Source organism: Babylonia areolata, chromosome 8 (assembly GCF_041734735.1).
Source record: "Babylonia areolata isolate BAREFJ2019XMU chromosome 8, ASM4173473v1, whole genome shotgun sequence".
Classification (NCBI taxonomy): Eukaryota; Metazoa; Mollusca; class Gastropoda; order Neogastropoda; family Buccinidae; genus Babylonia; species Babylonia areolata.
This window is the reverse complement of record NC_134883.1, coordinates 12,550,310-12,577,809: the sequence shown is the minus strand read 5'-3', so window position 1 is coordinate 12,577,809 and position 27,500 is coordinate 12,550,310. Positions and strand designations below refer to the sequence as shown.

The 27,500-nt window shown below is 43.3% G+C and overlaps 1 protein-coding gene across 2 annotated transcripts in view; it reads right to left on the bottom strand.

Annotated features, from left to right (window-relative positions):
- Positions 1-27,500, bottom strand: part of LOC143284539 (potassium voltage-gated channel protein Shal-like) — a 255,386-nt gene that overhangs the window by 157,431 nt on the left and 70,455 nt on the right. The gene's annotated exons all lie outside the window — the stretch shown is intronic.

Sequence of the window (27,500 nt, the reverse complement as noted above, 5' to 3'; positions counted from 1 at the left end):
AAATCAACAACAACAACAAAAAAAACCCAACCAACCCCCCCCCCCCCCCCAAAAAAAAACAACTAGAGTTGTGTGGACAAGGGAATAAAAAAGAAAGAGAGGGAGAAAGAAGAAAGAAAGGCGAACAACGAAAAAAATAACAACAACCAACAACAACAAATAGCAACAGAAAGACAAATCTAAGCAGACAGACAAAAAGAAGGGAAGAGAGAGAAAAAAAGAAGAAGGAAAGAAATAAGGAAGGACAAACACGCAGACAGAAAGAACGAACGAACGAAAAAAAGAAAGAAAGAAAGAAAAGGGAGAAATAATAAAAGAAAGGACAAACAACAAACAGATAGAAAAAAAACAAATAGAAAGAAAGAGAGAAAAGAAAAAAGAAAAGAAAAAAGACGAACATGCAGACAGAATGAATGAAAGAAAGAAATAAAGGAAGGAAGAAGGAATGGAGAAAGAAAGACAGAAAAAAAACAACCAGAATGAAAGAAAGATAAAAATGAAAGAAAGAACAAAAGAAAAAAGAAGACAGACAGACAGACAAACAAGCAGACAGAACAAAGAAAGAAAGAAAGAAAAGAAACACAGAAACAAAGAAATGGAAAAAAAATCAAAAAAGAAAACAAATGAAAGAAAAGAAGGAAAGACAGAAACAAACTAAGAAAAAAAAAGAAAAAAGAAAAGAAAAGAAATAAAATGAAAGAAAAAAATAAAGAAAGGACATTAGGGGCAGACGATCTCCAATCGAAATCCTGGGAGGCCGGAGTTTCTCGTTACCCCCACCCCTTCCCCCTGCACACACACACACACACACACACACACACACACACACACACACACACACACACACACACACACACACACACATTGTCGCTCTCAGGACGTTGACGCTGACCAAACAGAATCTCCCAGCAAATAAGTGTCGAGGGGTAGGGCGGGATTTGAAAATGAAAGCCTCCAGCAAGCACGAACTAAGAATAAATGACAGAAGAAGAAGAAGAAGAAGAAGAAGAAGAAGAAGAAGAAAGAAAGAAACAAAGGAGCATGAAAGAAAGAAATGCCTAAAGGGAAAAACTGAAAAAAAAGTGAAAGAATAAAAACAAAACAAAACAAAAAAAAAAAACCCAAAAAACCACAACAAAAAAAACAACAACAAAAAACAAAAAAACAACAACCAAAAACATAATGAAGAAAAAGAAGAAAGAACAAAAGAACGAAATAAAGAACGAAACAAAAAAAAAATATTATCATCATAAATCATGTAATATAATGTATTGAAGAAAGAAAGACAAAAAGAAGGAAAGGATAGAAAGACGAAAAGGAAAATAAAAACAAGAAAGGAATTATTAAAAAAAACAAACATCAAAGAAATGAAACATAATTTAAAAAACTGAAAAAAGAAAGGCAGAAAGGAAAAAAAGCAAGAAAGAAATTCTAAAAAAAAAACCCATCAAAGAAATGAAACAATTAAAAAACATGAAAAGAGGCTTTCATGAACTCTTCCATGCTACATAAGGAACAGGGAATACACAGTAAAACCTCCTGAAGATGACAGGTCGTACGGATTCATCTTTGCTGATATCGTATTTCCGAAAAAATAAAACAACCCAAAAAACAAAAAAAATTAAAAAATAACAAACCCCAACACTAGCAACAGGCTGAGTAGTGAGAGAGAGAGAGAGAGAGAGAGAGAGAGAGAGAGAGAGAGAGGGAGAGAGAGAGAGAGAGAGGGTAGACAGAAAGAGAGAGAGAAGAAAGAGACAAAACAAGACAAGACAAATTCTTTATTTTCGAGGATAGTAGATCAGCACTGGCGCGCTTTTTTTTCATCCAGTCTCCCCCCCTGAAACAGGGTTCACACTACACAATACTACATTACATATGTCATTGCATTCGCTACACAATGCTACGTAAAGTCATAGCATGCGAATACAATACTACATGAAGGCATAAGCATGGTAGCAAAGAGAAAATGAGAGAGAGAGAGAGAGAGAGAGAGAAGAAGGGGGAGAAGAAGAAGACAGAGAGAGAAAATGAGAGAGAGAGAGAGAGAGAGAGAGAGAGAGAGACAGACAGACAGACAGACAGACAGACAGGCGGAGAGAGACAGAGACAGAGAGACAGATACAGAGAGTATGAATGAATGAATTTTCTTTAACGAGGGAAGTGGACTGAGCAAGGACAAGCTTTTTTGTCATCAGGCCCTCAGGGCAAAGAAATTAAAGCAAATAACAGAAAGAAAGAGAGAGGAGAGAGAGAGACGGAGGGAGAGAGGGAGAGAGAATAAAAGGTGGAAATAAGATATGTAAACAGAAACAGGAAAATGGTAATTAATGTAAAAAGGGGGAAAAGGACGTCTAACTTATAGCGATCATATTCTTTGTCATTTCATCAAAAAAGAAGAGAATTTCAGCAAACCACATAATAAGTTATGACTTCATGACGTAACCGTATTAGCGTAAGTGGCCTATGATGCGTTTAAATGGAAATGACCCCGAAATAAGCCCTGACCCATGACGAGATATCGAACAGATCGTTACAGTCCAGTCATTTTAAATTTCTGTAGTTTCATCCATATTTCAACTAAATTTTCAAAATGATATGTTGAACAAAACTATTCGACTACATCTGGTTACGACTTTGTTTTCTTTTCTTTTGTGTGAAAACTAGCGTGTGTGCAGTGTGGAATAGACACACAGGACATCCGCATAGAAAAGGACTGTATCAGTTAAGATGCAAACACGTCAAAGTGAACAGGTGTTAAATTAAATAAGGAACGAACGAACAGTTGAACACACACACACACACACACACACACACACACACACACACACACACACACACACACACACACACACACACACACACACACACTGTATGGAATATGAAAAATAACCACCTGTAGACGACCAACAACCACCTATAGCATAGAACAGATGTTTGATGTTTTAAGGTGTGGTATTAATGGTAACATATTGCAAGTTATTATAAATATGTATGATGACGCTAAATCATGTGTTATGGTCAATGATGAATTCTCAGAATTTTTTAGTTCAAATGTTAAGGTGATACAAGCAGAAAATCTGTCTCCGTTAATGTTTGCATTGTTTTTAAATGACATGAAATCCCACTTAGAAAAAGATCTAGATGGATTAGAAAACATAGTTGATGAGGCTAGGAAAATTAACATGAGTGAACAGGATTGCAATATTTTCTTAAAACTATTTCTTCTGCTTTATGCAGATGATACTGTGATTTTCTCAGAGACTGCCATCGGTTTGCAGAATGGTCTTACCTCAATGAGACAGTATTATGAAAAATGGAAGCTTAAGCTGAATGCTAAGAAGTGTAAAGTAGTAGTATTTTCTAGGGGCAAAGTAAGAACATTTTTTCCCATTCTCAATATTATCATTATTCTTGCCCAGAGGGCTGGATGTAAATAAGTACTCCTTCACCCTTTTAAAGTAGAATTCTGTTCGTTCGTTCGTTCGATCGTTCGTTCGTTCATTCGTTCTCTCTCTCTCTCTCTCTCTTGCGCGAGCGAGGAAGGTGAGAAGAGCGGGCACAGGGGCGCACGCGCGTGTGAGTGCAGTTTATATTAAAACATCCATGCATTCATTCATGGCGTCACTTACACATTTATATCTTTATTCATCTATATATTTCTGTGACGGCTGAAATCGTGATAGTGACAAAGATGAAACAGTACGTGTATATGCATCATCCTTTTTGCACCTTGGTTTCAAATGAACAGGTTTTTTTGGTTGTTTGATATTTGTTAATGTTTTGTAACAGCAACCTACATTTGTGTGTGTTGTCCACACACACACACACACACACACACACACTCACATGTGTGTATACACACACACACACACACACACACACACGCACACGCCCGCACACACACACACACACACACACACACACACGTTCACGCACACGTGAGCTGCGTGGAAGAAAGCGAGCGAGCGAGCGAGAGAGAGAGAGAGAGAGAGAGAGAGAGAGAGAGAGGGAGAGAGGGAGAGATAGAGAAGAAAGAAATAGAGAGAGACAGAGACAGAGACATAGACAGAGAGACAGAAAGACACACAGAGAGAGACAGATAAAGAGTATGTAGAGAGAGAGAGAGAGAGAGAGAGAGAGAGAGAGAGAGAGAGAGAGAGAGAGAGAGAGAGAGAGAGAGAGAGAATGTTTGTACGGATTCTCTATATCCTTTAGAACCCTGAAAGATCAATATTAGAAGAGAGCCATCTTCCTGGACTATCATATTCGTCTGACTCTGGAAAACGGCTATAAGTAGTCTGGGTCCATTTTGTGATGATCGGTCTGGTCTCATCATATGTAGTACACATCTCAACGAGGTTATAGTGAAAAGGAAAGAGAGAAAGAAAAGAAAGTGGGTGGTGGTGGGGGGTGGGTGTACAGAATAAGAGACACACAGAAGAGGACTGTCAGGCAGAGAGAGAGAGAGAGAGGGAGAGAGAGAGGGTGGCATCATTGAGAGGAAAAAAAAAGAGATTCAATATGAGTTGTATGGTTTTATATCTTGTCGTCAGCAAAGTCTATTTCGTGACGGAAGAGATGTTACAAACAAAATTATTAAAGAGAGAGAGAGAGAGAGAGAGAGAGAGAGAGAGAGAGAGAGAGAGGGGGGGGGGGGGGGGGAAGAAGGGAGGGAGGGAGAGAGGGAGGGAGAGAGTCATCGAGAATAAGAGGAAGAAGAGATTCAATACGAGTTAAATGATATTCATATCTTGTCGTCGGCAAGCTTATTTCATGGCTACAGACATGTTACAAACAAAACCATCAAAGAATGGTGGGAGAGAGAGACAGAGAGAGAGAGAGACAGGCAGAGACAGAGAGACAGAGACAGAGGCAGAGACAGAGAGACAGAGACAGAGAGACAGAGGCAGAGGAAAGGAGAGAGAGAGAGACAGAGACAGAGAGAAAAGAGACAGACAGAGACAGAGACAGAGGGATGGAGAGAGAGAGAGAGAGATAGACAGAGAGAGAGGCAGAAGAAAGAAAGAGAGAGAAAAAAGACAGACCGACCGAGAGATAGAGACAGAGGAATGGAGAGAGAGAGAGAGACAGACAGACAGAGACACAGACAGACACACAGAGAGAGGCTAGGACAGAGAGGTGGAGACAGGGACCAGAACAGGTGACATACAGACTTCAAGCAACTCCACAATCCCCGGCAAACGCTTCAATGCCACAGACTGAGAAACACAGCAACTGAAATGTACGGGCCACCCCGTGAGCAAGCATAGTTTCAACTAGGAAGTCAAAAACAACAACAAAAAACACTATTGAGATTTAAATATAATGAAAAAAAAGGTAAAAATCCACTCGCACCCCCCCCAACCCCCCCCCCCCCCCCAAAAAAAAAACCCACCCCAAAACAACAACAAAAAAACCCAACAAAAACAACAAACAAAAAACCAACAAAAAAACCAACAACAAAAAACCCCAAACACAAAAAACCCAGCAAACAACAAAGAAAAAACAAACAAAAACCAACCAAAAACAAACAAAAACACACACACAAACAAGAGATACATGCTTTGCCTGAAAACTACCCAAATTTAACAGCCCGATGATATTGGCAACCAAACGGAATAACGTGAGGCTAATGGAGAGAGAAATTGGTATACTAAAACAAAGAAGACAGCGACCCTTTTCTCAATCAGCTATGTTATATTTTCATGAATCCCTATCGCTATCCATGAAGCAACATGTGTACCAAAGCTGTCAATGAACGCCGCTCAGAAGAAGAAAGTTAACTGACAAACTCCTTTTCGAGAGCAACAAGGGTGCAACGTGTTGATGTTACATGAACCTGGTCACTTTGGAGTAACCATCAGATATATATATATATATATATATATATATCTGTGTGTGTGTGTGTGTGTGTGTGTGTGTGTGTGTGTGTGTGTGTGTGTGTACTAAACGTTGAATCGACTGATAGACATTCTTCCAGACACCCGCAGTCAAAACACCATGAATACAGTCGCCAGTTAGCTGCAAGTCTTCTCTGGAACAAAGCGGCAGATCGGTAGTGTCCGAAGTGGGAGAGGTTTTTTAACTTTGGCACAAGGGGGTCTAGTCGATAAAAAAAAAAGCCTTTTGCATTACTTTTTTATTTTTTTATTTTTTTAATCTTCTATCACATCATATTAGTTCTCTGTGTGAAATTCGGGCTGCTCTACCCAGGGAGATGGCGCTCCCTTTTTTTTTTCTCCCCCTCACCCCTTTTTTCCCCTCCCTTTTCTGTCTGCATTTGTTTTCCTATCAAAGTGGTTTTTTCACATAATTTTTGCCAGGGACGCCCCACCCCCTTCCCGCCCCCCCGATCCTCCCTCCTCTTTTTTTTAAAAAATTATTTTTCTTTCTTTACCGTTGGTTATTTCACGTGCGCTAAATGCATGCGGCAAACTGGACCTCGGTTTATTGTCTCATCCGAATGACTAGCGTCCACACCACCACTCCATGTCTATTCGGAGAGAAGTGGGAGGGAGGGGTAATACTAGCGAGTGTGGAATTCGAACTACTGCGCTCAGTTTCTCTTACTTCCTATGCGGACGCGTAACCGCTATAAGCCAACACTCCACTCCACTGTTTTGCAATGCCGTTTGATGCCCCGCCCCCCCCCCCTCACCCCCACCCGACCCCCCTCACCCCGCCCACTCCCTCCGCCTCGAACCGGCAGATCCGAGTTGCTTTGAAAGCAAACAAAGACAGGACCAGGCAGGAAAATGAGCCTTGGGCCACTTCCAGGCAGTAGGCTCCCAAAGGCCGCGAAGAAATTGTCACAAATGACCTACTCTCTCGCCAAAGGGAGGTGAAGAGATTGTCACAAATGACCTACCCTCTCGCCAAGGAGGCTGAAGAGATTGTCACAAATGACCTACTCTCTCGCCAAGGAGGCTGAAGAGATTGGCGCAAATGACCTACTCTCTCGCCAAAGGGGGGCTGAAGAGATTGTCACAAATGACCTACTCTCTCGCCAAAGGGGAGTGAAGAGATTGTCACAAATGACCTACTCTCTCGCCAAAGGGGAGTGAAGAGATTGGCACAAATGACCTACTCTCTCGCCAAAGGGGGGCTGAAGAGATTGGCACAAATGACCTACTCTCTCGCCAAAGAGGGGTGAAGAGATTGGCACAGATGACCTACTCTCTCGCCCAATGGGGGCTGAAGAGATTGGCACAAATGACCTACTCTCTCGCCAAGGAGGCTGGAGAGATTGGCGCAAATGACCTACTTTCTCGCCAAAGGGGGACTGAAGAGACTGGCACAAATGACCTACTTTCTCGCCAAGGGGGGCTGAAGGGATCGGCACAAATGACCTACTCTCTCGCTAAAGGGGGGCTGAAGAGATTGGCACAAATGACCTACTCTCTCGCCAAGGGGCGGGGGTGGGGGTGAGGGGAAGAGATTGGCAGAAATGACCTACTCTCTCGCCATGGGGGGCTGAAGAGATTGGCGCAAATGACCTACTCTCTCGCCAAGGGGGGGTGGGGGTGAGGGGAAGAGATTGGCACAAATGACCTACTCTCTCGCCAAGGGGCGGGGGTGGGGGTGAGGGGAAGAGATTGGCACAAATGACCTACTCTCTCGCCAAGGGGCGGGGGTGGGGGTGAGGGGAAGAGATTGGCGCAAATGACCTACTCTCTCGCCAAGGGGGGTTGGGGGTGAGGGGAAGAGATTGGCACAAATGACCTACTCTCTCGCCAAGGGGCGGGGGTGGGGGTGAGGGGAAGAGATTGGCGCAAATGACCTACTCTCTCGCCAAGGGGGGGTGGGGGGCTGAAGAGATTGGCACAAATGACCTACTCTCTCGCCAAGGGGGGCTGAAGAAATTGGCGCAAATGACCTACTCTCTCGCCAAGGGGGGCTGAAGAGATTGGCACAAATAACATACTCTCTCGCTAAAGGGGGGCTGAAGAGATTGGCACAAATGACCTACTCTCTCGCTAAAGGGGGGCTGAAGAGATTGGCACAAATGACCTACTCTCTCGCCAAAGAGGGGCTGAAGAGATTGGCAGAAGTGACCTACTCTCTCGCCAAGGGGGAGGGGGTGTGAAGAGATTGGCACAAATGACCTACTTTCTCGCCAAGGGGGGGGGCTGAAGAGATTGGCGCAAATAACCTACTGTCTCGCCAAAGAGGGGCTGAAGAGATTGGCACAAATGACTTACTTTTTCGCCAAGGGGGGAGGGGAGCTGGCCGGACAAATAATAAACGGTGCGTTGTGTTGTTTGGAAACGTAATTAGGTCAAAAAGCAGTGTTTTCCATTATCCTCTGGTAACGAGAACGGAACCACCATTTTTATAATGAAGCTGAGCGGAGTTAGAAACTGTGAAATTTGTTCGAATTTTCATAACGTTAAAAACGTTTCGGGAATTTTCGATACCAAGGCACATACCAAAGAAAACCAGCTGAAACACATGTTGATTCTGATATTTGTATTTTTTGGTGTTGCTGACCTCGATAACCATGAATACAATTTATTTTCTTTGTGCATATTCACACACACATTCCACAAACCCTTCAGTCCTAATCCCTCCTCCCCCCCCCCTCTCTCTCTCTAGATATATCATATATAATATCACAGACAGATCGATAGATATAGTTTTGGCTCTGAACTAAACTGAATCACATTGACTCCATAAATCAGAAATCCTTTCTTTGGAACTGATTTTCATTTCAATAAGAAGAAAAAAAAAGCAACAGAAACTTGTATGGCAAAAAATAACAAAGTACATCAGCGAGGTGGGAAAGGCATTGATTGGTGGAAGAAAGAATTCGGTGAAAGTCACTGAATAACTGTTCACCACCTCACCATGCGCATTGTCCTTTCCGTAGATGAGGGAGCCAACGAAAAACCTTGCCAGCCAAAAACACAAACCAAAAAGCTGAAAGTCAGCACGTGCCTCACAAGCCTGTGCAGGATGCAAGGACATGCCCGCACAAATTGTTCCCCGCACTCAGGCCGTCTGGGTAAAGATGAGTTGATCACCCACCAACGCACATGAATGATTGCACTTGACAGACCATACCAGCTCCACGGAGTGTTTACTGACCCTTTTTTTATTTGTCGGGTACGTACTAGCCGGACTGACCTGGTCAGCTTACTCTCTTTATGTTTGCTTCTCTCTCTCTCTCTCTCTCTCAAGGTGTCTCTGTCTCTGCCTCTCTCCCGCTCAGTTCCTTTTGGACCTGGTCTGTCTGTTGGTAACAGAGTGTTTGGCTGGGGGTGGGAGTTGGGGTGCGGGTTGGTACGCGTGGTATTCATCAATTAACAGAAACAGAAACAGAGAGAAAGAGAGAGAGAGAGAGAGAGAGAGAGAGAGAGAGGAGGTGGGATGGTGTTAGAGAGAGAAAGCGAGAGAGAGAGTGTGGGGGTATTAGAGAGAGACAGACAGAGAGAGAGACAGACATATATATATATATATATATATATATATATAGAGAGAGAGAGAGAGAGAGAGAGAGAGAGAGAAGGCGAGGAGAACAAAGCATTGTTTAACGAAGGGCGAAAAGGTCATCGGTGCGTTGGCAAGCCGTTCATTGCATCTCATGCTCGACCGGGTCCAGTCATTTGCTTCTGTCAGCTCCCTGCACGAACCAAACTGGGGAAACAACACTGGGATGGTCAGCTACTACAATGTTTTTCCTCTTGTATTTGTGGCTGGTTTTTGATTCCAGCGCCCTTTTTGATAAACAAACAAACAAACGAACGAACAAACAACAGCAGCAACACAAACACGCACGCACCCCCCCCCCCCCCCACACACACACATCACTGGCCAGAAAAATAGTGAAAGCACAATTGGTCATGCCACCTTGTTTCTTCTTCTGCAGTAAAGATGTCCACAAAGTCTACTATGATCTTCCTTTTCCCACTATCATTAACGTTAAACAGAAGAAGAAAAAGAAGAAAAAATGCGTTCTAAGATCACTGACGTTTGTCGACTTTGCCAAATCACATTACAGAAGGTCCGTCAGTTATTTAAGTTTCGTGCAGAGGTTCTGTTATTTTGCCCAATCTCGCCAAGGCGCCCTGTTACATTGGCAAATTTCTGTCAGCGTTTCTCTTACTTTGCCTAATTTCATACAGGGGTTCTCTTACTTTGCCTGATTTCATCCAGGGGTTCTCCTACTTTGCCTAATTTCATCTAGGGGTTTTCGTACTTTGATTTAATCCAGGGGTTTTCTTACTTTGTCTAATTTCATCCAGGGGTTCTCTTACTTTGCCTGATTTAATCCAGGGGTTTTCTTACTTTGCCTAATTTCATCCAGGGGTTCTCTTACTTTGTCTGATTTTATCCAGGGGTTCTCTTACTTTGTCTGATTTCATCCAGGGGTTCTCTTACTTTGCCTAATTTTATCCGGGGGTTCTCTTACTTTGCCTAATTTTATCTGGGGTTCTCTTATTGTGTCTGATTTCATCCAGGGGTTCTCGTACTTTGCCTAACTTCATCTAGTTTTTTTTTATATTTTGCCTAATTTTATCCATGGATTCTCTTACTTTGCCTAATTTCATCTAGGGTTTTCTTACTTTGCCTAATTTCATCCGGAGGTTCTCATCCTTTGCCTATGGGTTCTCTTACTTTGCCTAATTTCATCCAGGGCTTCTCTTACTTTGACTATGAGTTTGTCTTACTTTGCCTAATTTCATCCAGGGCTTCTCTTACTTTGCCTATGGGTTCTCTTACGTTCTTAACTTCACCCAGAGATTCTGTTGCTTTGTCAAATCTCATCTTTGGGTTCTTTTACTTTGCCATACCAGTTACAGAGGTCCTCATACTTTGAAAAAAAACAACAACAAAAACATTGCACAGGAGTTCTCTGTGGGTTTGGGAAAAATCCCGAAACTCCGAAGATGAGGATGTCTTCATCTTCAAAACTTGAGTCGTCTGATCACTTACTTGTGAGGTTCCATCAAAGTCCGAACCCAGAGAGCACTGGGGAAACTCTGAGGCAGAGGGACAGAATCTCCATCATTAATATAACAAGAGAGAGGGAGGGAGCGAAGGAAGAGGAGAGAGAGCGAGAGAGAGAGAGAGAGAGACAGAGACAGAGACAGAGATAAACATAGAAAGAGAGACAAACACGTACATACGAACACACACACGAACAGACATACATATGCGCTCGCACGCACGGACAGACAGACACACACGTATATATGTATGTGTATATATACATACATACATATATATATATATATATATATATATATATATACATACATATATATATATATATATATATATATATATATCAGCTGTTGTGCTGACCACCTTGTGCTGCTATGAAACATGGACGACGTATCGCCGTCACATTCAACAGCTTGAGCAGTTTCACCAGAGATGCCTACGAAAGATCATCGGCATAAAGTGGCAAGACAGGGTCTCCAACCTCCAGGTCCTAGAGAGGAGCGGCCTGCCTAGCATCGAAAGCCTGCTGATCCAGTGGCAGCTATGCTGGACAGGACACGTTGTCCGCATGACAGACAGCAGGATCCCGAAAATGCTTTTGTATGGCCAGCTGAAGGAAGGCCACCGCGAACTTGGAAGACCCTGCAAGCGCTTCAAGGACACCTTGAAGACAAACCTCAAAGCCTGTGACATAGACATCGCTTCCTGGGAAACTGATGCCTTTGACCGCTCTTGCTGGAGGATGCTGTGCTCTAGTGGCATAAAAACGTTTCAAAACAAGAGAACGCTCGCCATTAAGGAGAAGCGTGAGCGAAGGAAGCAGGTCTCAACTTCTGGAGATGTTTTCCCTTGCAACACCTGTGGGAAGTGCTGCGCATCCAGAATCGGCCTCTTCTCCCATACGAGGACACACACCGACAGATAAGCCTGTATGCCTACTCATCCGTCGGACCGACGGGAGATTCCATCACACACACACACACACACACACACACACACACACACACACACACACACACACACACACACACACACACACACACACACACACACATATATATATATATATATATATATATATATATATATATATAGAGAGAGAGAGAGAGAGAGAGAGAGAGAGAGAGAGAGAGCGACGGTTGATTTATTTATTTATAGTATGTTCATCTAAGATGATGATATTAGACTGGAGAGAGAGAGAGAGAGAGAGAGAGAGAGAGAGAGAGAGAGAGAGAGAGAGAGAGAGAGAGAGAGACGTACATGTTTTATTCATATAGGCCATATACCCTTAGAAGGGGGTAAACATGGAATTGATATAAAGTCGCATATTAATACAAAGATTACGTTACATAAGCACTGCATTGTTTTAATGTTCTTTGTAAATATAAAGCAAAATAATATCTAAAAAAAAATGAGAGAGAGAGCGAGAGAGAGAAAGAGATGTCTACATATATATATATATATATATATATATATATCGAGATAGATAGATAGATAGATAGATAGAGAGAGAGAGAGAGAGAGAGAGAGAGAGAGAGGAACAAATCTCAGTCGTATACAGCAATAAAGCGAAGGTTTATAAAGCACACGATCCACTGACAACAACGAAAGCCGAGTTCCTGACAGGCAGAAACAACTTGCATGCCGTGAAAGCCGATCGGTTTCAATGTCATTCTGACCAGGCAGCATTAGAACGATCATTATTGGCGAGCGTGCGTGGAGAATGATTATTTCTTCCCGAGAATTCCTTTTAACTATCTTGTTGTGGTTGTCGACGGGCGAGTCACCCTAACCTTTCAGTGTGCGCGTTTGTTTTAGCGTTAGTTACCGAAGCTAAATCGCTCGTCCATGCATGTTTGCATGTTGATTCCAATTCGCTGGTGTGAGGGTTGCTTTCCTACTTTTTTTGTGAGGGGTGGGGTGGGGGTGGGGGTATCTTTGGGAGCGATATAGCGTCACAGCAGTACAATTTCGCCGCTTGTGCCTTTAAAGGGTAAAAGGATTGTATTTATTTGTTTCTGCCCTTTCTCTCTGTCTTCCTTCCCACTGATTAAATTATGTGCTGGCTTTTATTTCATTGCTCTTATTCTATGTGTTGGTTGACCACTCACGTTCGTACTTTTCAAGTGTGTTTTAAAAGTCCTGTAAAAATCATGCTTTAGTTCGTTTTATATCAGTTTCCTGATGGGCAAATTCATTAAAAAAAAGAAAAGTACTTTCATACTTTGATATAGATAGATTGCTATTTGATTTCCGGATGATCACAGGGCACCTGTTCTCTGGAAAACACCCTGCCATATAAAAAATATAACATATTATGTACAAGCGCGTAATGTCTTTCTTTCTTGTTAATAGCAACTGTCTTAAGCCATCACCACAAGTCAACATAATGATTCTCATATCTGGTCTCTCTCTCTCTCCCTCTCTGTGTCTCTTTCTCTCCCTCTCTCTTTCTCTCTCTCTTTCGCTGTGTGCGCATGTCATGCGCAAGTCTGTGTTTGTACAGTATAGCCAAATTATGTGTGTCTGCGTTGAGTATGCACGCACACACGCATGTGTGAATGAAGGCTTGCCATTCGTGTGAATGTGTGCGTATCAAATATTCAGTTTCCTTCAGCTGTTGTGGATACAGCGATATTTTCAAGTCCCCCAACGCAGAATTAATGAAACCTATTTATACCGTTCCCAGTTACTCACATCCGCAGCAACCTCTATCCACCGCCCCCCTCCTCCACCCTCTCTCTACGGGAATCCCACCATCACCAACTAGATATACAACAAAATAGACAGACTCTCAAAGAAAGACAGCACACGAGTCAGAACAGGCGAGTGATATGAACCGATATGTTAGAAGTGCATTATCTAAACTCAGGTTTGGCGTTTCGGATATTGCCTGTCATCGTTTCAGACACAAGCGTAAAAGTTATATTAATATTTCATGCCGTTTATGTAATGCAGCTGAAGAAAACGAAATCCGTATTATGTGTTTGTTGCCCGTTCTACCTGTTCTGTATATTCACTCCGGTGGAGTGGCGATTTGCGGGCCTGCAGCTTCAGGCCCTTGGGCCTGAAGGCCTGAGTGCAGTTCCGCATGCAGCTGCGCCTTAACCGTTACAGCCAAAATTCTTTTCCTTTTTTTTTCTATTTTCATCCTCTTTTCTCTCTCCCTCTCCACGCTGCGCACCTCCCACATGTCAATAATAGCCGGACTAACGGCTGATGGACATTGCAGGAAGAAGAAGAAGAAGAAGAAGAAGTAGAAAAATAAAAACGGAACGAGTAATAACCCAGAGCACACAAAAGACAGCTTCGGCCGCTGCCAGAACGAAGCAAAACACAAAAGCCAAGCCAAGCAAGCAGCGGCCCCCTAAGAAACCGGCGGGCTTCAAGCAACAATATAGTTCCCGTAGCGTGGAAGTTCCTCCATGTTGTCATCTATCTTTAGCCCCCCGGGAAATCGATAAGTCGTTCTGCTATCTCCCCGCTCTCTTCCTCTCCGATTGAGCTGCATCCCGCAGGTGGCAATTCCGCTTCAAAGGCAAGGCAGTGCTACGAGAGGCCTTTCATCTGTTAATGAAGGGACTGAAAAGACAGCGGGCTGTTCGCCTTTGCCCAGGCATTGTGTTCGAGGTGAACGGATGAATGGCTGGGTTGCCTTGCGAGAGAATGAACGTGATGTGGACATGTGTGTGTGTGTGTGTGTGTGTGTGTCCTGTGTAAGCTGCCTTCTGTCCATTCACTCACCGAATGAGGGTTGTGTGATGGTATATGTTTTGTTGTCAGGCACATGATTGCTGGCTGGGGCTGACATCCCAAAGGCTGACAAGTTCACAGCGTGTGTGGCCGATCAAAAGATGCGTGGGATGTATCCACCGATTTATTCATTCATTTATTTACGTATTCATTAATGTATTTATATATCTATTTATCTATTCATTCATTCATTCATTCATGTATTGATGCATTCCATCATGCAGTTATCATTATTTATACATTTGTTTACTAGTTTATCTATCTATCTATCTATCTATCTATCTATCTATCTATTCATTTCTTTGTTTGCGTTATGAAAAAAATCCCAAACAAACAACATCTGGAGATGGACTTTGAAGGATTCCTTTTCTTTCGTTTTACTTGCTTTACTTTTTTTCTGTATTCGTTTCATTCACTATCTCACCGTTGATATGAGACATGTACCTTTTGAGTAAGCACAAAGGCAACTCAATAGCGCTCCAAAGTATGAATGAAGGAGCACTCACACTCTCCTCGCTTATTAACGAAACGTACCACCACAGCAGCAGCTATTCCAACACAAGCAGACAGAACAACTCCCACCAACGTGATCAATAAATTCTTTTTTTTTCCCTACTGTAGAAAAAAAAAGAAGAGAAAAAAGGTCTCAGCTGTTGCACCAGGCTAGTGACATTAGAAAAATACCTTTACGTGAGACTGATTTAGTGATTACAGCTTGACAAGAGAGAGTTTCGTTAATCAGTATGTCGCATACCAAGTAAAAAAAACAACAACATATATTGCTCGCCCTTCTGGTGATGGCGTGTTTACTACTTTATCTATCTATCTATCTATCTATTTTATTCGAGACACTTCCGTACAATTTGATTGCGAGCAGGTATACTAAATCAACATGCCAGGAAATCCAAAACCTGCAATATAATATGCCCGTGTCCCCCCATGCACAGTTATGTATGTACACTTGGTGGTGAGTTGTGCAGTCGTTTTCATGAATGACTGTGGTCTCAGGGATGGGCAAGCTGTTGTCTGCACAGCTGTGTGTCTACGACATTATCCTGATATTTATGATGAAGCCTTTTATTTATGAAAAAAAACCCCACCCTCACACAAACACACGTTCGCAACACATATACAGACACAGACACAGACATAGGCACACACACACACACACACACACACACACACACACACACACACACACACACACACACACATCCCTTTTTCCCTTCCGTGTGTGGGTGGTGTTGGTGGTGGTGGTGGCGTGTGTGTGTGTGTGTGTGTGTGTGTGTGTGTGTGTGTGTGTGCGTGCGTGTGTGTGTGCGTGTGTGTGTGTGTGCGCGCGCGCGCGTATGTGTGTGTGGTGCATGCGCGCGCGCGCGTGTGTGTGTGTGTGTGTGTGTGCGTGTGTGTTTCTGACCTCCACTTCTGTCTCCCCCCCACCCACCCCCACCCCCCGTCCCCTTTGTTTTCCTTTTATTCATTCTTTCTTTTTCTCCGCCACCCTTTTCACAATCAAAGTTCACTCATATGTTAACTGAAATCGGTATGGACAAATATACTTCATCATATTTTACCTGAATTCATTTAGATCCTAAAAGACCAGCTTGTCTGTGAACAGGCCATAAAGGACAAGTTAACTGATCAACCCAAAAATGGCCATGCTGGAAAGCCAGACTGCAGAAAGGGCGTCAACGCCCAATACACTGTCTGGGTCTTCCAAGGAAGAATCACTAAAGGATGCTTTCGAATAAATGCAGGTGAATTGACAAGGAAGGCAGATATGGAAACAAAACAAAACAAAACCAACCAACCAAAAAAAGAAAAAAAGAAAAACAAACAAACACAGCAGAGAGATGGAAAATCAAACAATAACAAACAAACAACAAATAAAGAGACAGAAGATAGGACAGCGATAATAATAATACAGAGAGAGACAGACAGACAGACAGACAGACAGACACACACACACACACACACACACACACACAGAGAGAGAGAGAGAGAGAGAGAGAGAGAGAGAGAGAGAGAGAGAGAGAGAGAGAGAGATTCTATCGCCGAACTTCCGAAAGGCCAAGGCGCTATTTATAACTGAACGACGCCCCAGACATCAGTACGTGCATAGAAACAAGGGAAGAGAGGAAAGGGAGCAAGACAAAAATACAGCCGCGTGGAGGCAACACACACACACACACACACACACACACACACGTACGCACGCACATGCACGCACGCAAGCACGCACACACACACACACACAGTGAGATAGAGACAGAACGATAGGGAAGATAGATTGAGACAAAGATACAGAAAGACAGACAGACAGACAGACAGAGACGCAGACAAATATTTTTTTAAAAGTGTACACATCAATACGATACATATCAGGTACAGAGAATCATGAGTTAATGATCACATTACACTGCAGTAAATCCATTTCTGAAACAAAGCATATCATAACAAAATTAAATATCTTCTCCAGTGAAAACATTCTCTGAGACGAGTGAACGCTTTGTTTTATATTAGAGTCTTGGTCGTGAATGATGATAATTTCGGACTGAAGCCTGATTTTCATACACTTTGATCGAAGATATGTACACAATACATCTCTTGAGACAAATAACATTCTATTGTCAATACATCTGAACGAATACATATACATGGTATATCTTTTGAGACAAATGATATTCCATAATGAAAGACGCAATATCACGATGACAATGTCTAATTCTCGTCAGCGATGATAGAATCGATGAAATCTTGCAGCAGGTTGTGGTGTGTCTTTGGGTGTATATCCGATTAATCAGCATTATGTTCACAAGTGCTCAAGGCCTTCAACCGCTTTCGATCCTACCTGCATGCTATTTTTATGTTCTATCCTGTTTTCCACACCTCAACACCTCCTGGTTTTTTGTAGGACATTGCTCGAAACCATCGACACACTGGCAACGTTTTCAGTTTCTTTTAAAATGATATTGATGAGTGCTGACACTTCTGTGCATTATGCACTACTTTTGTTGAAGGGCATGGATCCGCTTAATATGTGAAACCATGTGACAAATGGTACACAATTCGTCAATTAGCCAACCAACTAACCATCCAACCAACCAACCAAACAACCAGTATCAGTATCAGTAGCTCAAGGAAGCGTCACTGCGTTCGGTCAAATCCATATACGCTACACCACATCTGCCAAGCAGATGCCTGACCAGCAGCGTAACCCAACGCGCTTAGTCAGGCCTTGAGAAAACAAAAACAACAAGAACAAAACAAAAAACAAACAAAAACAAAACAAAACAAACAAAAACACACAAAAAAACCCCAAAACACCACCACCACCACCACCAACAACAACAACAACAAAAACAAAAGACAAACATCTGAATACTCAACAACTTTACGTGACTGTCGGACTGATTGACCACTTGGCTGACCCACTAACTAATTATGTGGTTAAATGATGTGGATTAATTGATTGAAATTGTGGTATGGCTAAATCGTTGCCATCCGATCCCCACGCCCCCACATACACACACAGTCAAATATAGTGTCATACGCACACACAGTCACAAAACATATATACCCCCCCCCACCCCTCCCGCCCCCGGGCCCCACACACATACACTCCCACACCTCCGCCGCCCTTCACCCACTCGTCCACTGACATGAGAATCTCATCCAAGAGTGGGGCTTCGGTGTCATGTAAGTCATAACAAATGAACCTCTCCACTTCAGAGTGGTCAATGGACCCCAACAGTTATTCTCCCTCGGAAGGGAAATTTGCACTTCCACAATCGTCACCTACGTCTCGCAAACTCCTGAATGTCCCCCCCCTCCCCCTCTTCCCCACCAACACCAACACCACAATCACCTTACACAAGAGCCGTGATAGCTTTACGATATCATCGTCTATCACATTCAAGAGTTCTTGGTGTGTTGTTGTTGCTTTTTCTGATATATTTCCCTTCATTTTCGTTGATGTGGTTGTTGTTGTTAGTCTGTGATCTCGCGCCTTCCTCAGACGCAGTAAGTATTTCCAAGCAAATCTGGCGCGCTTCAGACCATTCTTCATATTAAAGTTGTTTAGTTACCAGCCGCCGTGGCGAAATGGTTAGCGTCGCGGACTGACGGCTGGTAGGACGCAGGTTCGAATCCCAGCGGAGGTGGGATTTTACGGCCTGCGGCCGGCTCCTACCCAAAGTTGAGTGTGCTATGGGCTTAAATGGTGAGACTAAGACCACACAGTCGAGTGTCATCCACTTCAAGGATGCGTCTTTGGGTGTGTTGCTCTAATTACCTGACCAACACTGCAAGTGTCTGTATCTCTCGGGCCTGGTTGACGCCGGGATATCATTTTGATAGGAAGTGTAGAGTACAGCCTTGTCACGAAGTCCCAAATCAAAATGGACCTCCATAGCAACATCGTCATCATCAACGTCATCCTCCTCCTCCTTCTTCACATTTACCAATATAAACAAAAATGTCCCAAAGTCTGTGGCCTTTCATCCCCTACTGTCATGGTGACCTCAGTTTCGATACCCCTCCACTTCCGTGCTTGGGGTGAGTCCTTTCAATGTCTTCAGTGTCGGCAGATTCATAGAGAGCTGTTGTTGGAGGGACGTGGTGGCGGTCTCCCCTTTGGGGGTGGGGGGAGGGGGATGCTCACTCTGGCTCCACGACTAAGCCATTATTGTCGTTAGTAGGGGGCTTAGTAGGGGGTGTCCCAAGTACGTTAAATCAGAACAGGCACCACTGAACACCACCGAAGTGACTCAGCAGCAGTGCAGGGTCTCCTCTGGTGTGTGGCCTCCTGACGACCTAATATTGATGGCTCCCTGCGGACTGCCGACGCTGGGAGTGTGACAGGCGTGGCTGTGTTTGGGGGACTCGGAATGAGCGGGGTGGGAACAATGTCACTGAAACGGTGCAGATGATGGGGCAGCAAGTAAATAAATAAAGAAAGAAAGAAAAAAAAAAGAGCGGTTTTTTCATTTATTTATTTGTTTTCTGTTTTTGCTGGACAAAGAAAGCGTCTGATAGTAGCGAGCTACCCAGCCAGCCTAGATGGGAGCGATGCTGTAGGTGTGTGTGTGTGGGGGGGTGGGGGTGGGGGTGAGGGGGTGAGGGGGTGGGCGGGGGCCGGAGGGAGGGAGGAAGGGAGGGCGTGAGCGTTGGGGGTGGACATTGATACTGATGACTCCCTGGAGTAAAGTCCCCTAAAAGGCGACAAGTGTTAATGGGTCCTCTGACCTTCCCCGTACTTTCCCAGCGCCCGGCCCCGGTCTGGAGGGTCACACATGTCATCAGTGAAGCCGCCCAAACTCTGACCTCTCCTCTCTCTCTCCTCCCCTGCACTCCCAGCAGTGTCGCCATTATGCAAGATGTGACGTCATCCTTGGAACCATGGTGGGTGGGTGGGGGGTGTTGCGGGTCGAGGAGGGGTGGAGGTAGGGGGCTGTGGGGGGTGGGGGCGTATGGGGTGTGGGGTGTGGTCCCGAGTGACGGTTGTCTTGGTGGCGCCTGGTGGGAAGGTCCGGCAGAACGTTGTGCTGGAGTCACACAGAGAGAGAGAGAGAGAGGGATACGGATACGGATACGGATAATTTATTCATTTGGCCATAGCCACTATGAAGGGGTACACATCTATTGCGTCGCATTTGTTTGAATAGACATGAAGAAAAAAAGCCCAGTCACATGAAACAACATTTATAATAACAAAACATATTATGAATTTGCAATTTCTCCAAATGTAATGCTTTATGCAGGAAGATGGACAAATTCCACACATCATTTTGCCGTTTTACATCAACAAACTCAACTTGAATGTACAAGGCTGTCGGTGATATCTGGATGGATTATATGGGAGAGAAAGAGAGAGAGAGAGAGAGGGAGACAGACAGACAGACAGACAGATAGACAGATAGAGACACAGAGAGAGAGACAGAGATATACAGAGACACAGAGAGTGAGAGAGAGACAGACCGACAGACAGAAACAGAGAGACAGACGGACAGCACACACACACACACACACACACACACACACACACACACACACACACAGACACAGAATGACAGAGAGAAAGAGACAGACAGACAGAGACAGACACAGAGACAGAGAGAGTCCTAAGCGTTGCTCTGTCCGGTGAGAAAGCAGGGAAAAATGGCACCACCACCATTCCGGACAATCCTCCATATCATCATGATTCCTACAACCTTGTATTCTACGCCAGTTCTTTATCTATCAGAACCCCGTGAGTATACATTCACAAAATAAGAAAACTATAAGGAAAAGAATATCAGGGGAACATCAACATATATGAAATCGAATTTTTTTGTTTTTTTTTTAATCAACACATTGGGGTTTGAAAACGATGAACGAACGGCTGATAACATAATGTGCAGAGATTTAGCTTTTTTCTCTGCAGCTGTCATTTACTGGGTGCGATTGCCTCTCTCTCTCTCTCTCTCTCTCTCTCTCTCTCTCTCTGTGTTTGTGTGTGTGTGTGTGTGTATGTGTGTGTGTGTGTGTGTGTGTGTGTGTGTGTGTGTGTGTGTGTGTGTGTGTGTGTGTGTGTGTGTGTGTGTGCTTGCGTGCGTGCCTGCGTGTGTGTAAAAGAGAAACAGGCGCATCCGTGTCTGTACACGAACTACACAGAATTCAAACCATTTGTTTAAAAGCGCGTGAATATTATGTGTCATCTACTTTCATCATGGGGATTTGACGCATGAGTCTGTGCGATAGTTCGTAGAATAATAGTGATAGCAATGGCAAAAATTAATTTCAAAAATGAAAGAGACCCGCAACAAATCACTAGAAAGACGCCGGAGAAGATATATATATATATATATACTGTCCGTAAATGTACTGGCGTTCATATTACTCAAAAATCAAGTACAATTGTCAGTTCTGCTGGAATTGCCTGCTGTTACCATACCCACTGCAATATACTGTTCTATATCATATACCAATTTTAATGGACAATAAACGTGTACAACCGATGAATAATAGTACTCATTTCACCACTGTGTATACAGTATTTAGCGAACAGTAAACAAAAAGAATGTCAATAATTGTGAGTGTTAGAACGTTTTCTTTCACACTATATAACATGTGACTGCAGAGAAAATCATTCCATTTTGACGGATAAGACACTGAGTTTGTCCGGTGAGTTCAAAGATAGAGAGATCCGAAAACAACAACAACAACAACAAAAAACACACAAAAAAACCCAGCAAAAAACAAAACAAAACAAAATCATTGAAAATTCACCAAACGGAAGCCCACCAAATGAAAACAACAACGCCAAAACAATAACAACAACAACAACAACAGTCTCAGAACCTCACAGTGGCTCTGGCCCATAGACACTAACAACCCTCTATGAGGTACTGGTGTCTTTGCTCTGACAGAGCGCAGATCAGAGATCCCGACGATAAATCATGTCTGCAAACTGTGACGTCAGTGGGAGAGACTGCCACAAGGCTACCCGGACCCCCAGTGAATGTCAAGGTTCTGCACAATACGCCCAACCCACGCTTATGCAAACACTCGTCGGATCATCCACGGCACCAGCCCTTGGCAATTATCGTGATGGATGCACACACACACACACACACACACACACACACACACATAGAAATTCCGCCCAGTAAGCGTTTGTGGTTCTTTGTATGAGTCCCAGCTGTTTCCTGTTTTTTGACATTTACTCCCCACCTCCCCACCCCCATTACAAGGAACGCTTTCAAACTTATAATCGATCCTGGCCTCTTGGAGTCTACTAAATATCCTGTTTATTTTTTGTGCATTGATCCCAGTCTTGCAGCGCAGAAAGAACGGGGACGAGCTATAGTTACAATCAGAACGTAAACAATGATACGATTTCGTCTCAAACTCGATGAAAACAACCAGGAGGTATCATAGATAAAAGTGAGTTGAAGCAAACACGACTTCATACACTGTGCGTGTGTTGAAACACATCACTGTGAATACAAGCATGTTTAAATAAAAGAGAATTGGAGCAATAAATGATATGATAAAAGGTCATTTGAAGCATACAAAAATTTTGATACCGCCACTTTAGCGAACTGGATGAATCATAAAACGTATATTCGATCATCCTTCCACACATGACTCGTCAATCTTTTCCTGTAAAGTTTACGAAGATTCAGCTTTCAAATGGTTCTGATTTTATTTCTTTTATTTTATTTTTTATTATTTTTTTGTACTCTTATAGTTGACTTCATCAAGTTTTTGCGCCTTATACATATTATTATTATTATTAGTAGTAGTTTTAAAAAAAAATGTATTTATCTATTATTTATTTACTTTTTTTTCTCAAGGCCTGACTAAGCGTGTTGGGTTACGCTGCTGGTCAGGCATCTGCTTGGCAGATGTGGTGTAGCATATATGGATTTGTCCGAATGCAGTGACGCCTCCTTGAGCTACTGAAACTGAAACTGAAAACTGATGAGTATTGTTCTATTATCCGTGAACTGCAACTGTACGGTATTACTGACATAATTATTCTGTATGTCTGTGTGTGGCTGGAAATAAACCTCAACTTATCATGCACACCCATCATTAACTCACTCAGTACGGCCAGTCCTCTCTTCTCCTCTACACAGACCCCTCGGATGTCCAGTGGGTGTCTGAATGACCCAACCTTTAGCTTCCGTCGTCAGAATTGTGGTATTCTTTGTCAACATCCACGTCTTCAGTATAAGAGCCTTCCCCTTGTAATATTTTGATGGTGATCATTGGGGTGAAACGCTGTTAATGTCGTCTCTTTCGCCGTTCGTATGGAGAGAGTTAATACTGTTTCGCATTGCTGTGTTGGTTTTGGTTGGTTTTTGTGTGTGTTTATTTGGTCTTTTCCGTTTCCTTGATTTCTTCTTTCGAATTTTCATTGAAACAAAACTGTACTACCCTCAAATTATTTACAACCGTTTTAAAAGTAAACAGTGAATGTAATGCTGCTGCTGCTGCTGCTGCTGATGATGATGATGAGGACGATGATGATGATGTTTGTTATTCTCAGTGTTTTTGTTATTGCTAGCAACTGATGTAGTTGTTGCTATAGTCTGAATAACAGAAATTTGAAACCATGAATAAACCATACACCACACTCCACCCTAGACTTCAGTTCCTTTCAAGGGGGATGGTGGACACACGATGGTGGATACATCTGATTACAGAAAATGTACAAAACAATATTTTTACTCCATAACGGATGGCGGAGAGAGAGAGAGAGAGAGAGAGAGAGAGAGAGAGAGACAGACAGACAGACAGACAGACAGAGACAGACAGACAGACAGACAGACAGAGAGTTACAGAGAGAGAGAGCGACAGAGACAGAGACAGACATAGACAGAGACAGACAGAGACAGAGAGAGAGAGAGAGAGAGAGAGAGAGACAGACATAGAGAGAGACACACAGAGACACACAGAGAGAGAGAGAGAGAGAGAGAGAGAGAGAGAGAGAGAGAGAGTCAGAGACAGAGACATGGACAGAAACAGAGAGAAAGTCACGACAACCTTATCCACCCGTCCCACACAGCACACAGCGAGATGAGACGGTCGTTCATTCATGCACATCTCCACAAGCCAGGAGCCCTGTTCGATAAATCGATGATGCTGGCCCCATCCCCGGCCCGCTCAGCGCTTCCACACACACACACACACACACACACACACACACACACACACACACACACACACAGAGAGAGACTGAGACAGAGACAGAGACAGACAGAGACAGACACACAGAAAGACAGAAATACAGGGAGAGACAGAGAGAGAGACAGACAGAGAGAGACAGAGACAGAGAGAGGGACAGACAGAGACACACACAGTATGAAAGAAAGAGAGAGGGGGGGGGCAGAGAGAAAGAGACAGACAGACAGACAGGGACATAGAAAGAGACAGAGACATAGAAAGAGAGAGAGAGAGAGAGAGAGAGAGAGAGAGAGAGAGAGAGAAACAGACAGAAAGAGAACGAGAGTCAGAGATAATAAGAGAGAGAGAGAGAGAGAGAGAGACAGACAGACAGACAGACAGACAGAAACAGAGAGAGACAGAGATAGAGACAGAGAGGCAGAGACAGAGAAAACTAATGGCCGCACACGGCTCTTTAGCCTCGGACCCTAAAACCTGCTGGAAACCCTACCTTGCGATCCATTGAGCCGCGAATTATTAACGATCCATCATTATTCATAATCGCCATTCAGGGGCCTTCTGTCCTTCACAATGTGGGTCACTCACGTAGTGGTCAGGACGCGTGGCAAATGAAGTATATTGAAAAAAAAAAGAGTGAAATTTTCGTAGTTTGCTGTGCACGGCAATTTGAACCGAGCTGAAGAGGTTTTATGTTGGTTACAATAGAATGGAGAGTTCAATGTCCTGTGATATCGTGTGTGTGTGTGTGTGTGTGTGTGTGTGTGTGTGTGTGTGTGTGTGTGTGTGTGTGTGTGTGTGTGTGTGTGTGTGTGTGTGTGTGTGTGTGTGTGTGGGCGGGACAGGGTAACAGGCGCCCGAATAAAAACCTTTCTTTTTTGAACAGATAATAGTATCAATAGACCTGAAAAGCAAAAATTCAAATATTCCGGTGAAAATTCAATAGACCTGAAACAGTGAAAACAGATCCGCACATGAATTAACAAAATACAAGTAAATTGTTATGTGCTTTGAACCACATTCACAGGAATATGTCTTCCTCTACGCACACACGCACACAGACACACACGCACACAGACACACACAGACAGACAGACAGACAGACAGACAGACACAGAGAAGACAGACACAGACACACACACACACACACAGACAAAGCCACACAGAGAGAGAGTGACAGAAACACATATTCCATTGAAAAAGATTGTAATCTAATCCTTTAAAAAAATTAAATGGACGTCCCGAAAGGGTATGACAGGAATGAGTTACTGCGATAAAGAGATCTGTATTGTCAGCCTGCACGCTAACCAGCAAAGTAAATGCTTGAATGAACTAAAAAAACAAAACAAAACAAAACAAAAAAACAAGAAAACAACGAACGACAAAATTCGTTATTTAAACTAGCTTCTCATAGTCATTCCTTTTAAAAGCATACACATGCATCACTTACCACTGTTTACGCTGCATAACAACAACAACAAGACCAAGCAACAAAGAAACAACAACAATAGCAACACTGAACAGCAAAAACGACAGCACCAATAACCACAACAACAACAATGGACAAAATCTATTCCAACAGCATTGTTTGGAAACCAGACGAAGACACGGTAAAGGCGAAGAAAGGGGAGGGAAGAAAGGTCACCCAGGCTGTGGATCAATGACATGACGATCTATTTATTCACCGCTGACCTTTTGGATACATCTGTAATTACTCCCCGTGTTGTTTCAAACTTACTGAATCTCTCTATTCAGTGTGATAAAAGGCACAACTACTTGATATCGTTCTGACAAGAAGCTAGCTACCTACCTACACGTGAATGCAAAGGCGTGAAAATGGTCAATGGTACGTGAGCTGGATCATGAACAGTAATTTGCTTTTCACTTGACTGCCCTCTAACACACGCCCGTCCCCCCCCCCCCACTCCCTCCCCCACCCCCACAGTAATGGCACCCTTGTGTGCGATGCTGTTCTTATCAAACACATACCACAAACTGTGAATTTTCTCTTGTGATGAATACCACAATATAAACCAGTATATTAATGAAAAGCATTGATTTTTTTTAAAACTATTGGCATCGTTGTGAAATCGTTCGTTGCTGGACACTGTTTTTGACTGTAGGTGATTGTACCAGCTGTACTTTATCGTACTGTATCGTAGTGTATTGGAATGTACTGTACTGTATTTATGTATTGTAATAATATATCCTATTCTATCATTCATGATACTTAAGTTTTCAGACAACGCTGGTTTATATATATATATATATATATATATATATATATATATATAATAACATTATTCAGCTGCTTTATTGTAGACTTGTAGCTTCTGTGCAAGGACAAATACCAGAGATCTTTTAAAGTTTTTTTTTCCCTTTCTTTCTGTCTTTTCTCCCCGAATATGTCTTTTTATTCCTTCATCCATTTTCTGTCCTTTTTTGATGGATTATATACGTGTTCTTTTTTGTCGTTGTTTGAATTAGAACTATTGTAATTGTAAAGCGCTTAGAGCAAAATTATTTGATTAGGCGCTGTATGAATAAACAACTTCTTCTCCCTTCTTCTTCCACCACCCCATCCCCCTATTCTTCTTCTACTTCTTCTTCTTCTTCTCTAACATAGAAGTACACTTAGCTGTGCCCAGAGCTTGTGCAAAACAAGCACCTTAGTCAATCGTCTCATTCAAGGGAAAAGAAAGTATCAAGAGCACCACTTGGAGTCTAACGGTGTCCTCAAAGAAATGAAAGGAAAACAAAGCTCCACTCGGGGCTTCCAACATGGAACGCATGCTAAGCCCTACACAACAACCCCCTGTCCCCCTACCCCCAACCCCATGCCACCCCTACACCCCTACCCATCCACCTCCCTGACGACAGTAACCGTTGTGTCTCAGACCCAAGACTGAGGGAGGTGGAAGGTGGTAGGAAGGAGGAGGGGCTCTTTTCTTTTTCCTCCTCCCTCCTCTTCCTTCTTCCCCAGGAAAGGAGACCGCCAGGCACCAACCCACCATCCCGGACACGGAGCCTTCGCCCCCCCCCCCTCCCCCGCCACCCGTTCCCCGACTGCCCCCCATTTCCCACCCCCACCCCCATTGACACGGAGTACCCCTCGTGAATTCGTC